We start from the raw sequence: 14,218 nt of genomic DNA on the forward strand, positions 1-14,218 counted from the left end.
GAACCGATGCTTCGGTAAAAGATCGTCTGCGGTAAAATATATGGCAAAAATTAAGTTGATTGATTGCTAAAAAAGAGGCCAAACAAACAAACTTTCGCATTTATCTTATTAGTTAGTTATTCGCACTGTTTTGTATATCCGCTTTGCTACGATTATATATATGTTGCCGCTGTAAATAAAACAAGGAGTAGATACTAATTAAATTATTAGTAAACAGGAGTATTGACTTTTGAGTTTCGCTATTACATTATTATTCTTGAGACGCAATCAGGCCCTTAACCCCTTAAGGACCATTTGCAGCCATAACAGATTTGTGTACAATACTAATGTTATGACAAAATACCCTGTGGATTTAAATGTTTCCTTGAAGGTTGTAATATCAATTAGAAAATGATTGCGGGCCTTGTTGACATGTTATACAAACATTAGATCACCGATAAATTGAATTTACACAAACACTTAGCCGAATATTATAAATCCATTTGCATTCTGCTTATTGTTATTGTATCCATGAGTTTTTTCTAAATATATTATTATACGTACAAATTGACCACACTACATAAAAACACCATCAAAGTAAAATAAAACTAAGTGCTGATAATTATTACTATGAAATAAAGTTATCTTAGCAGTGAGTAACTGGGACAAAGAACGTTGGTACTAACCACAGTACCTACTATCAGTCTTGGAGGAGACTACGAGTAGGATTCCTGAGTTTTTTGCCGGCTTCTTCTCGTTAAAATCTGCCTTTCGAACCGGTGGTAGAGTCACTACAAACAGACAGACTTGACGTTTCAAAAGTGCTTATATTATTAGGCCTACTTGAAATAAATGAAATTTGAATTTGGAATTTTTTGAATTGTGGTATTAGATAGGTCCAGACTATAATTAGTTTTACATCTAGGATTTTTTGTAAACGGGCTTTTTGATTGATACTATATTATGACCCGCTCTCACTAGTTTCCGTTATTATCGAAGAAAGTAAACGTTTAACTAAGTTTTGTATTTTAAAAATCAAAACATTCGACACTTAGTGTAATATGAGTAAGATACAAAACGACGATAGAAGGAGGTCAGAGGAACCTCAGAAAGTCGTGAAACTGAGTGACATCGACCGCCCTTCCACCATTTTGGGACTAAAATCCCCAAGACTGGAGATTTTGCTTTAGAGCTACTGGCATCGCACACTGGTAACCGCAGCGATGGCAAATCTCGCTAGGTGGATAGATGGCATCAAGTGGAACATAAGCTGCGGATAAAAACAGCGGATCACGTGAATTCCAAGATTCCTACCTAACTACCTACCTACTTCGTGCGATGATAGTGTGTCAGTAAATTATATCAGGTAGAATAAAAAAGCTCTTGGTAGTGTAACTAAGTTATTGTAATTGAACACTTTAATATTATCCTACTACCAAGACTCGTACCGCTTGAGAAACAGTAACTTTAATAGATATTGCCCAAGTTGTAGTATATTGATTCATGATTACTACTTATAGGTGTAAAATTACTAAGAGAATGGCAGATGGAGACGCATCCGAAGCCGTAGGCTACATCTTTAGTAACAGAAAATTATATATAAATCTGTGATTTATGGTCATTATTCGGATAAACTATTTTAATCGACTGTATATTACTTACGTCATACTAAAATAAATCCTATTTTAGAATCCGCAAACAAGTTAAGAGTTTTGTGCAAAGGTTTGATTTGAATCGATTTTTGTGAATGCGACCAAATAAATTATATTATTATCAATATTATCATCATCTTTATAAAGTACTAACTCATTAACAGCATTCTACAAAATTAGAAGTGTTTGACACGCTTTTGAGAACATTATCGGGAACTCTCAGCCATGAAGGTAAGCTAGGCATCCTCCCAATGTTTTTGCTTTACTGTCAAAGCATGTGATATTTAATTGTTTAAATAAATAAACATTATCACTATACTTATGAGTATTAAATAAGAGTATGAAAAGTAAATAATCAAAAACAAGCCGTGATAGACCAAAAACATCACCTAGCGAAAAAATTAAAAGATTCGATAACACCTAGTTTTCTTCTGATGATAAAGTAATGCTAACCTGCCTAATGACACTCTATTTTAGTAAAATTGTGAAGTGTCGAAAGCCTAAATTGCAGTAAAGTAAGACTGTGAATGCGTGTTCTGTTTCAAAACCATTAGGCAGACTTCTATGATGATCAACACTCACAGTTTTGTTACGCTCTCTAGTCCATATGCACTTCGATATAAGTAAACAAGCCTAAGAAGATTGGGTTACATCTCTCCAGGCATGATATAGTATGACTAAACGATTTGTTACGTTGTATTTGCAACTAGCTGTTGGAAAGTCGAGATACGGTGACCATCATACTAAATCATATGCTAATGCGTAGCTGACAATGCGCAAGGGCGAATAGCATTTTCTGTAACATTTGATTTTGTAGGACATTATGACGTAATAGAGTTGGTATAATATAGACCTTACGCATCTGACTAGTTAGTAACAACACTTTTCTCCGACGCGCGACCTAATCTACGCTACCTAATCTTTAAGGTCACTACTAGATACTATTTGTCTTTTTGAGTTGCCTTGTCTTCGGCTTTCGTCTATTGTTATGATTGAGCTTCAAGCATGCTTCAAGAATTTGGTAACTCTTTATAAATCATACGAATGCAGCCGCTGGACTCAAGACGAGTGGTTTTTGGAACTCCCTTCAAAATACCAATATCCAGCAGTGAAAGTCTATTGATGATGTCATATTAATACTGAACGTAATGAAGAGAAATTGAGCTTTGTGGCATAAGATAAATAAGTCAATTTGTAAACTCTAACCAAGGCAAAAGATATTTCAGACTCCACGGTCTTTTGCCGTTAGAGTCCCGTGGACTCAATCGATAGCATCTGTCCATAAGTAGGTACTATCGTAATTTACCAATACTGCACTTTCCGGTGCAGATTTGCCATTCTAGCAAAGGTGCAAAAATCTACAACACCATGATGATGTTTACAACACCATTAAACAGATTTTTGTGTCAGTATATTTATGTAAAGTTTATTTTGTTATTTTTCTAAGTATTGTTATTTTACAAGAGCAATAAAAATAATATACGGAATTCGTAACCCAACGTATTATTATGTCTCATATTTTTAATTACAACTGTAGTCTACCAATCCGCACTTGGCCAGCGTGTTAGACTACGGCCTAATTCCTTCTCATTCTGAGAGGATACCCATGCTCTATAGTGGACCGGTAACGAAAGGTGGATGATGATGATGACTAGGTACTTTCATCAACTTTGTTAAGTCCACTGCTGGAATATAGGCCTCAACCAAAGGAAGGGTTTTCCCACAAACACCACGCTGTGCAGACGGGTTGGTGATCGCAGAAGAAGGTAGTAGTAACACAGAAGACACTGGTGCCCGTTCTCTCTGATATACCCGTCACTAGTCACACCGTCCGACACCCGCGGGAAGAGAGTGGTATATAGTCACCACACACCACTGACGAAAGATTGTGAGGATAGGATGTATGGATGGATTGATGTATGTATGGATGGATAGATAGATGGATGTTTGTTACGCTTTAGCGCCACACCGAATGAACCGATTTGGTTGAAATTTGGCAGAGATACCTATCCCAATGTTGTCTGGAATAGCTCATAGGCTTCATTTTATCCCTGAAAACCATTCCTCTGTTCTGCCGCTACCACACGGCACGAACGTTAAGTATAATAGCAAAAAGACAGTTTTCTTATAAATAGCTCGACATACTCGTTGAACGGTTAATTGTTAACTTTCATCCATTGTAATGAAAAAAAAAAAATGTATATATATATAGTACTAGCTGTTGCCCGCGACTGTTTTTAAAGTATTCAGTATCGCTAAGCCTTAAATGAGTATAGTAGTATATATATAACATGTGACTGTCAATTAATTATAGACAAATAATTTGCAATAAAATAAAATTGCGACTATACTTAAAGATCTAAGCTATCCTATCTCTTAAGTTGGACCAGACTGCTCACGGTGTGTCAATTTAATTTAAAATCCATCGCGGACAAACATCGTGACAGGAGATTTATATATATTAAGATAAGTTTACTAGTTTAGTAACTTTTTTCATTATAAAAAAGAGACATATAGGTATAGACAGGAAAGCATTTAGATTTTCCTAGTGAAAGTGAAATGCTCTCGAGTCTCGAGGGAGCATATTGGACAATATACCTAGTAGGTATGCGCCGCCGTGCGCAGGCAAACATCGAATCATGTGATCAGTGAAACATCGGAAAGTCTTCGTAACAGCACTTTTAACTTTAAGTGACAAACAACACTCTTACGTGAAAGTGAAATAAAAAGTATCTAATGACACTTGATGTACTTGAAGAAGTTCTTAGATACAGAATGAAATAACATTGGAAACTATTGCTTCGCAGTAGCGCTATTTCAATTTGGTGCAGTATGCCTACTTCTGAGTACTTCCGGAAAACACTTTAAACCCTCCCGAAGACATAACGTAACCCTCACGAGACTTTGTGAGACAAAATTCCTGGTAGGGAATTTAACAAGGTATTATCGGGTTATAGTAATAGCAGGGCTCCCCGTCCAGTACGGAGACCATTTTCTCCCCGGGAAAAAGGATAAATGTCAGCTCCCACAGCTTTATCAACTCTCAGAGCACTGCCGCACAAGTTGAAAATTATTTAAACTTGGGGAATATAATATCAAATAGGAGAAGTTTACCCCCGTTTATTATTACACATATATAATTTTATTTGGAGATAATCTCCTATAATATTATATATTTAGAGATAATTATATATGTGTAATAATAAACGGGGGTAAACTTCTCCTATTCGCTGTTCCGTGGTTGTGCAGATGGACATGTTAATTATATCCCCTGGGCGCCGTAGAAAGTATAGAGGTACTAATGGCAGTAGCACTCACGACGCCATTGTCTTATAAGTGGAGATCCCGGTTTCGATCCCCGGCAGAAGCTACGTAGAAATTTTCTCCGGAAGGCTTTAGCTAGTTACCGACAAATACGTACTGTCAAGCGATTTAGTGGTTTGGTACGATAAAGCCCAATAAATTATCATATCATGACTTAAAAAGTGTAAAGCAATTTCCTTTTCTTACCGTCATTGAACAGTTTTGCCACTAGATGAGGTCCTTCACTATGATATTGTTTTACGTAGAAATAGATTGCAAATGTGAAATCTGATATATGTAGCACAGGTTTATTTTCAATTAACCTTCATGTACATATTACATGTATGTGTATTGATATAGACGTAGAGGTAGATATTATTTGGCAATTTAATCCGTTATACCGCAGTATAAACCTCGGTACAATTGGCATGTGAAGGGAGCAACTCAATACCTTCACAGTTAAATATGTCGAGCTAGTAATAAGAAAACGATTTACTATGGAAGATCAGATTACTGTTGCCGCCGCCCCCCCCCCCCCCCCCCCTCCTCTTCCTTGTCGTACGAGGCGACTAAGGGACTATAACGGAGAACGAGCTGTAGTTTCCTCTGTGCTACTACTACCATCTACTGCAGCACAGCACAGGCAGGAGTCAAAAATTATATCCCCCGATTATAGCCCCCGACAAGGGATGTAATCAATGGCGTGCATACAGGGTATGCACAGGGTATGCAGATGATATTAAATGAAAAAAATCTCCAGTACGAGTTTTAAAAAACCTAAGGATAGGCATTTTAAGAGTTATAAAAAGCCTACCCTAAAGTATTTATAACTCGTCCTGGAGATTTTCTTCATTTCATATTATCTGCATACCCTCTATGCACGCCACTGGATGTAATTAACGTGGCCACCTGCGGAAACATGGAATAGTTTACTCCCGTTTATTATTACACATATATTATTTAGATATTATTTTCATTTTCACTCGTGTGCCAGTGTTCTGAGAGCTGCAGGGCTAGCACGGGCAAGAGACAAAAACTATATCCCCCGATTATATCCCCTGACAAAGGATACAATTACGTGTCCACCTGCTAAAGCAAGGGAATATGGAATAGGAGAAGTTTATCCCCGTTTATTATTACACATTTTTTATTTGGATATTATTTCAACTTGTGCGCCAGTGCTCTGAGAGTTGATAAAGCTGTGGGAGAAGATAATTTGTTATCCTTTCCCGGGGCTATAATTGTCTCCTGCTCATACTAGCCGTGCTGCGACCACCAACTCTTCCCGCGTGGTGATAATAATGAATAAATGTACTACGACAATACACACATCGCCATCTAGCCCCAAAGTTAGCGTAGCTTGTGTTATGGGTACTGAGATAGCTGATGAATATTTTTTTATGAATATAATACACATCAATAATTATAGTATACATATGTATAAACATCCAGACACTGAAAAACATTCATGTTCATCATATAAACATTTTCCAGTTGTGGGAATCGAACCCACGGCCTTGGACTCAGAAAGCAGGGTCGATGCCCACTGCGCCAATCGACCGTCGCAATGTAAGGGCATGATAATGGGCAAACCCGTTGGGGCGAGACGCGACGAGAGGCCTTTAGCCCAGCAGTGGACTGTAAAAGGCTATATTAATTGGATGATTGGTGATTTCATAACCTTCATGAAGTGATAAGTAATGGGAGGACGGGATTGGAATGCAACGTTTAAACATTATGCAATATTTATTACGTTTCAATAGTTTACACCTTTGTGTAATTAATAGGTGTATGATAATTTTCCTTCACGGCAAAGTATTACCCGCATAGTGAATTTTACTATGGTATCTACGGTAAATAAATAATTGTCTCAAAACCAAAAAACATTCTCAGTAGTAATTTTACAGCGTTTTTGATATTAAAGTATGACTTTTTTTGTATCGAGATAATTTTAATGAATCTTATGAAAAGCGGAAAACCATTTCGTCGGAAAGAATATGGTCATGCCAAAAATTGACTTGATTGGTTGGTGAATGAAGTATCACAGGTGGGAAATCATCAGGTAAAAATCTATTAGAGGAATCCTAGAATACTTTAGGGAATTCTTCAAGTAGATATTATAGGGATTTGAGTATTTTTCAAGTAACATGTGCTTTACTTGTAACCTTTGATGATGAAGACCATTGATGGTTACCGGAACTACACAATAATAAATATCACACGGGTTGAGACTCGATGCAATTTATGCTCGTCACAATAATGAAGCATGTTCAGCATGGGGACGAGAAGGCAATTATATCCCCGGGGAAAGGATAAAAATGTATCTTCCCCCAGCTTTATTAACTCTCACATATATTAAGTGGAAATAATATCCAAATAATGTATGTGTAATAATAAACGGGGGTAAACTTCTCCTATTCCATTTTCCCGTGCTTTAGCAGGTTGACACGTTGTCAAATTTATATCCCCTGACAAAGGTATATCCTTAATCGGGGGATATAAATTTTGTCTCCTGCCTGCGCTAGCCCTTGTGATGGTGAATAGCTGGGAGAATTCTTCAACACTAATTAACGTTGTAAACGTTGTGTGCGTTAAATATTGATTTTTCCCGGCTTTGATATAATCAATATTTTGTCAAAAGTTATGAGCCATTAGCATTAGACATTTGGCTTTTAGAGCTTAGATAATTGCAATGCAACGCAGTCTGGTTTTGTTTCAAAAAAATATTTTCCAGCGCACCATCGAAATACCGTGTTTTTTTTTTTATGTTAATTTAGTTTTAAATCCTAATATTTAATTATGTTTGTTGTACCACCTACTTATTTCTTATAACATTTTCTTGTATGCCTTTGATTGCCTGGAAGAGATCGCTATTTAGCGATAAGGCCGCCAAATTGTACGTTCTACCTTATTGTGCTGTTGTATTTATATCTCTGTAAATTTTCTCCGTGGTGTACAATAAAAGTGTATTCATTCATTCATTCATACCGTGTAATTTATTGATATTGCATGCAGTGATAGTTGTTATTGTATACATTATTTTATTTACATTATTTGCGAAAAAGTATATTTATTATGATTTTTTTTGATACAAAACATTGATTGATCAATTGATCCATGATGCCTTAGTGTCCATACAATACGTTAGGCAACGTATTTGCGATCTACATGAGACGAGTGGGTGTGTACCTGCTGTGTTGCAAAATTCTAACATCAAATGGCTATTGTTTATTCTAGCAGCTATTCGTGAATACAGTATTTAGTAATTTTGTATTTCAGTTGAGTCCGATTTTGGAGTAGGTAGGCAATGTGGGTTCCGGTCTTTAAAGCGTGCTTGCCGTAGTAATTACAGGCACATGTCACCTTTCCGACTAAAGATTTCTAATAGGTAGTTTGTTTTTTTAATTCTTGAATTCTGAACTAAAAAAAAACAAATGGATAGAATCAGAATAGTCTTAAGTCTTAAGTCTAATTCATTAAAAAAAAATTGTAGCTGTTTGTCATTGAATGTCACCCAGCTGTAAAAATAATTAAAATTATTCTTTTCAAAAAAAGTTTTCATTAAAGAAGATTTTCACATCATTGCAAGAAGCAAAATCGAAAAAATAGTATTAGAGTTCTGATTCTGCGTGGTGATGCATAAAACATATAGACATATATAAATTTAACAACATACAGATTTGTGCATAGCGCATTATAGTAGGCTTACCTAGAGGGTGGGTGAAACGGGGTTTTTCTACAATCGTATATTTGTCATTGATCAACCACTGACACACAATTATTTTAAAAGCAAACTTGGGGTCCGGTCTGTTCTGCTGTTCGGACATAAAAAAACAGCAGACCGTATCGAGTATCGTATCGACGCGGTGTATCGGGACTGCGTATTGCGTATTATTTACACCCAATACGGAATACCTATGCGAACAAAAGCCAATCTACATGGAACGGGCCTAGGCAAAACCCAGTTTTCTCCCCGGGGAAAGCATTGGCGCACATGTGAAAATAATATCCGAATAACAAAATGTAATAATTAACGTGGGTATAATAGTTCTCCCATTCCCTGTTGCCTTGCTTTGCCATTTGGACACGTAAATTTTATACCTTGTCAGGGGATATAATCGGGGGATATAATTTTTGTCTACTGTCTATGCTGCCGGCGTATCGGAACCGCGTATTATGATTGCGTAGTGTGTATCGTGATACGCGTCGGCTATACGGATTCGGTGATCCATTGGACTTATGAAACCATTCCATTACATTCATATATCTACAATACTTAAAGGCACTAGGTAAGAAACCATTTAAAAAAAAACAACGGCTGTTTGTTGTGTGTTGTCACTTGACAATTATTCATTGTAAAGTCAAAATCTCCTGAGGATGCTCCGGTTTCGGAGCGAAACGTGCGTAGAGGGTACCTTGCCGAAGATCATTTTGGTGTGGAGTATAAGGAATGAAGAAATTATAAATTACACCACAAAGATTTTCCTGGTTTTCGCGGAGCAAATCAAGCTTAATTTTCATAACGGCTGTTTATTTAGTTAACAAACAGAAGACATAGGAGCGGCTCATTTTTTGCGCAAAAGATCAGCGTGGCTATACAGCGCGGAAATGCAGCCAGCCACAGAATTAGGAACATACAGACTTAAGAAACCATTCCAGTACATTCATATATCTAAAATACTTAAAGGCACCGCACTTGACCGCTTTTACAAAGAATAGGCGTTGCACATGCAAATACTCGTACTTGCATCACAATCATTGACACTGCACCAACGAAACAAATTGTACCGCCGTTTAAAGGTAGATTGTCCTTGATATGTCCCTTGCTTATACATCGTGACAGCTGACTAAAGATCGTGATAAATTCATGTCGCCTACAAACTGCAAAACGTATTGGGCTTAATTGGTATACATATCCGTTTCTTTCATTCCGAATAACCAATTAAGCTTTCAGAAAATTTGTCTTATTGCTTTTGCTTCTCTTTGCCCTAGAATACTTGCATGCTTAATACATTCGATTGCATAGGTGGCCTTGTGGTTAGCATGCTCAACTACGGATCACAAGGTCCGCGATTCTACTCCCGGCTTGGCCAAATCTAAGTATTTGGTTTCATAAGTGGGAGGTCCCGGGTTTGATATCCGGTAGGAGCAGCGATTCTCTGGTCTGCTCTGGTGGGAGGCTTCGGCCTTGACTAGTTACCACCCTACCAACTAAGAAGAGCTGCTAAGCGTTCTAGCGTTCCGTTTAAATAAATAGAAACAATTAAAATAAAAGGAGGTTTTTATGTAGATATTTAAATGTAGATATTTTTATTTTCCTTGCTTTAATAAAAACCCACTTATAGGTGTAAGTGGGTCTTTAAAAAAGGATATTCGGTTCTAGTATGTAGAATTCGTTTTAAAATATGTTATTATTTAAAATATGGCTAATTATATCCTGTTGGTACCCAAAAAAAAGATTAAACAAATAAATAAACGAAATGATGTTTACATTAGTTTAGGACAGGTAAGTCGGAAATATACTTTTTCCAGAAAATTAAACAAAATTTAGACAAGCAAAAGACATGGCTGTACGGTTATATACCTTTACCTTTTACCTGCGGAAAAGAATTAAGAAAAAAAACGTGTGTGAACTTATGTACACGCGTTAGAAGTTATACTTCTTTGGCGTAACAATATAAAACTCTTTTCAAAAATTTTATATTTCGCCTATGGAGGGTAGAGGTAAGGAGAGTCATCTGTGTATATGAAAAAGTGTCGTCAAAATGTATTAAATTAGGATGGCGCCACATTTGCATCAGGGTAACTCTTAAAAGAAGCGCCAAATATAAATATTGTTAGAGTAGGCTTGAAAAATAAACAAGGAAGTATGGAGATACAAGGAAGTAAGGTTATATTTACCACAATATTTTGTACAACGTAAGTTGTTGAAATTCTCAATAATTAACTACTTTAGTCGATAATGACATTAAATTTTTTAACTCGGCATTCTTCAATTCATCTACGATTGCTACATTCATACCATACCCTGTGCATCCACCAGCGCCATTGTGGAGGATTTTTGAACTGTTATTTAGCGCATACACTGGACACTTTTTCAACTTTTCTCCCATATAAGATGACTCTCCTTACCTCTACCCTCCATAATTTCGCCTTATTCTACGTTTGTAGAAAAAACAACACTAACAATAGGAAAAAGGCATTGTTTGAATTATTGAAAGTCAACTGTCAAACGTTTTTAAAAATACTAAAATGTTGACTAACTTCATTTTTCCAAACGCGCCAAAAGAAATATAACTAAAAAAACTATTTAAGAAAATTGAGTTTCGAACTGCAATTGAATAGACCCACCTGGCGCGGCGTGACAATGACCCAGAGGTCCTCTGTATGGACCGGATGAAAAATAAAAAAAAACTCAACCTAGGAGGAATAACATTAGAATAACATATGCTAGGAACAATAACATTTCACCTTAACCTTCTCGACCTTGCTGATAAAATCAAAAAACATCTTACATAATTAGGTAGGTAATTCTTCATAATATAATGTTTCCTATACGAGTAAGGCGTTACTAATCGATCACAACACCTATCAACACGATCTTAGGTTATTTATTAAAGTAAAGAGAACAAAAGCTCGTAAGTCAAGGCAAAGTTTTACAGAATTGATAAGCTTTTAAAGGGCATGTTCATAGAGCATCTATTGTAAGTTCGTTCATACTATGGGTATTAATCGACCATTGGATGGGTAATTAGGTGCTGCTTTGTTTTCAGTCACGTTTATGGGCCACAAACGGGTAATAAGTTCTATTTATTCGCTCTAAACAATCTTCATTAAATCATCATCATCATCATCACATCAACCGATAGACGTCCACTGCTGGACATAGGTCTTTTGTAGGGAGTTCCAAGTTCCACGATTCTGAGCCGCTTGGATCCAACGGCTACCAGCGACGCGCTTAATGTCGTCTGTCCACCTCGTTGGGGGTCGACCAACGCTGCGCTTACCAGTACGGGGCTGCCATTCCAGCACCTTGGGACCCCAACGTCCATCCTTTCTCCGAACTATGTGCCCGGCCCATTGCCACTTAAGCTTCGCGACTCGTTGAGCTATGTCGGTAACTTTGGTTCTTCTACGAATCTCCACATTTCTGATTCGATCGCGTAGAGATACTCCGAGCATAGCTCTCTCCATCGCCCGGTGAGTGACTCTAAGCCTTCTTATGAGGCCCATAGTTAACGATCTTCATTAAATACAGGGTAAGAAACCATTAAAAAAAAAAACAACTTCTATTTGTTGTGTATTGTCTTGAGAATTATTATTAATTGTAAACTCAACATCTCCTGAGGATGCGTAGAGGGTATATTGCCGAAGATCTGTTTGGTGTGGAGTATAAGGATTGAAGAAATTATAAATTACACCACACAGATTCTCCTGCTTTTCGCGGAGCAAAATAAGCAATTTCATAACGACTGTTTATTTAGTTAACAAACAGAAGACATAAGCGGCTCATTTTTTGCGCAAAAGATTAGGGTGGCTATAAAGCGCGAAAATGCAGCCAGCCACAGAATTAAGAACATACAGAACCCCTCATTCAGCCATTATTGCATGCTGTGCATTGTATCTAAAGAATGTGAAAACGGGCTTCTTCTTAGACTAGGATGCGTTTGGAACCCTCGTAGCTTTAGTTTTAAGTTTACGAATGTGGTTATCGCCATCACCTCACTACCGTGTAATTCTTATGTACGCATCAAAAGTGCCACCTGTGGGCCTACTTAAATAAAGATATTTTTGACTTTGACTTTGATAGTGTAAATAATAAGGATACACCTCGCTGTCTTTATATATACTCTAAACAACAAAAGCTTTGGGAACGTATGTAATTTGTCTATCACCTTGGGCTAATGTGGAGCTTGCTTCCATTCTGATCGTTAACGGGCCTATTTGTTATGTCTCCAGGAAGGTTACAACGGTTTCGTCACGTCACGTCGTCGTAAATTCGTCGTGACATTGAAAAAGTTAAAAGATTTCGCAAGCATGATGCGCTTACAATTTAATAAAAAAAACACATATTAGGTAGGTACTTAATATCATGCAAACACAATTTAAGACATACGAGTAGCTATCTATTTGGAAATTCTTTTAACGTTACCACTTCTTACATTAATAAACCCACCGAAAATAAAGACAATTAGTTAATTTAAAGTTCTCTATAAATTCTCTCCATAAAAAAAAAATCGTTTCTGTACGTCGTTTCGAAGACACAGGGCATACAAACTGTAAAACGCTCTTCCTACCATCGGCCGGTTATAAGTTATCTATACTAGTAGTAGTAGTAGTAGTAGTAGTAATAGAGCTTGATGAACGCAAGATAACTCTTTGTAGAACGTATCTAAAAGGCTAGACGATGAGGATTTTCCACTTGGTGAGCCAACTACTTAGTCCATTAATTATTTATTAAAAATAAAAGTTTTCTAGATACTGAGACTTTGAACGTGAAACTTCTTTATGACCTTATTTTTCAAAATATGATCTACTATATGTACTTACCTTTACAGAAATTGGTTACATAAAGTTAAATTAGATAAAGTTTAACAAAAGGCTTTTAATATCATAGACATGAACACAAATAATACAATTATTTCATTTTACCTTATGACTATTAAGGTAAAATGAAATAATTGTATTAATAATTAATAAATAATTATTACAGCATTTCATTAATTGTAATAGAATAATTGCCATCATTGTAATCGTTATTAGGTATATATTTTTGTTATTAAGGGCTTATGTTAACTGAAATATGTAATATATTATGTTTACATTCCACAAAATTTAGCAACCGAGTAAAAACTCCATCAATTGTAGTGCGGATCTTGTTGTTGACGTTTGTGGACTGTTAAAAAAAAATAGAAAAAGATGGTGCGTAACGGAAAAATGTGACGCGTAACCGAAAAATGTGACAGTAATTTTTTTTTTCCAACGCCAGTGCTCTGATAGTTTATAAAGATGTGAGAGAAAATAAATTTTTATCCTTTCCCCAGCATTGGCTCACAAGTGGAAATAATATCCAAATAATATAAGTGTATTAATAAACGGGGGCATATTTCTGCTATTCCATGTTCTCGTCCTTTAGCAGGTGGACACGTTAATTATATCCCCTGTCAAGGGATATAATCGAGGGATATAATTTTTATCTCCTGCACGTGCTAGCCCTGCTGGACAGGTGAAATCACATCGGAAAACGCAGCAATGGTAGACCACATTGACTACGTGGACAAACT

The 14,218-nt window shown here is 36.5% G+C and overlaps 1 protein-coding gene across 3 annotated transcripts in view; it reads left to right on the forward strand.

Annotated features, from left to right (window-relative positions):
- Positions 1 to 14,218, forward strand: part of LOC120623742 — a 34,149-nt gene that overhangs the window by 10,899 nt on the left and 9,032 nt on the right. The window lies entirely within an intron of this gene.

Source organism: Pararge aegeria, chromosome 5, assembly GCF_905163445.1.
Source record: "Pararge aegeria chromosome 5, ilParAegt1.1, whole genome shotgun sequence".
Taxonomy (NCBI): Eukaryota; Metazoa; Arthropoda; class Insecta; order Lepidoptera; family Nymphalidae; genus Pararge; species Pararge aegeria.